This window comes from Haplochromis burtoni, unplaced genomic scaffold (assembly GCF_018398535.1).
Source record: "Haplochromis burtoni strain Fernald_Lab_line unplaced genomic scaffold, NCSU_Asbu1 Contig_36, whole genome shotgun sequence".
NCBI lineage: Eukaryota > Metazoa > Chordata > Actinopteri > Cichliformes > Cichlidae > Haplochromis > Haplochromis burtoni.
In genome coordinates this window covers 10,140-11,001 of record NW_024582397.1, presented here as the reverse complement: position 1 = coordinate 11,001, position 862 = coordinate 10,140, and the positions used below count along the sequence as shown (strand labels likewise).

Here is an 862-nt window from a genome sequence, read left to right as displayed (position 1 = left end):
GAAGCACAATTCCCAGCAAACGTATAAATGTTAAAACCCAGCACATGGTGCAAGCAATAGCCACTGCTTTGTTTGTAAATAAAATGGGATATTTGAATGGAAACCATATGGCAACAAAACGATCCAAAGCCATCATCAGCAAGTTTAAAGACTGAATAGCTCCCAAAGAATGAACAAAATACATCTGTGTAAAACAAGCTCCAAAAGAAGTGATCATGTCATTCCACCAGTATCTGGCTATGATTTTTGGAAGAGTCACCACGCCAAAGCAGATGTCTGTCATTGCAAGGTTAGAAAAGATCACATATATTGGTTTGTGCAGAGTCCGCTCAAAAATGATAACAGCTATAGTGAAACCATTTCCAATTACAATAGCAAGGAAAACAAGAAGAAGAAGAACAGACACTGGACCATAATATTCAGGAGGAAGTCCAGGAAATCCAATAATAATGAACTCTTTTATAGTGGTAATATTAGTGTATTTCATTGATTATCACTTATGTATATACAAAGAAATAATCATGAACCAAAGGTAAAATTAAACAAACCACATTTTAGTCCTATGACAAAAATGATACAAATGTTTGGATTAGATACTCTATTATAATAATGATTAATTTGCTCTATTCATATCAATACACCTCAGCTCTTTAGCTCTAACTATGCAAGAACATAACCCACTTTCCAAAACAGTGTTGATGGTTTTATATTGTAAATGTTTCCAACAGAGTCTGAACTAATGATGTGTGGGGTAAATAACACTCAGAGGAAACAGCTCCCATGTGCACTCAAACTTTTGAAGTGACTCGTTGCTTCTACTGTATAATGAAATGATTTGCACTGAAGATTGTCAGAGCTTCAC

The 862-nt window shown here is 34.9% G+C and overlaps 1 pseudogene; it reads right to left on the bottom strand.

The window, feature by feature from the left end:
* LOC106633273 overlaps positions 1-487 on the bottom strand; it is a 12,281-nt pseudogene extending 11,794 nt beyond the window's left edge.
* Positions 488-862: the final 375 nt, after the last annotated feature.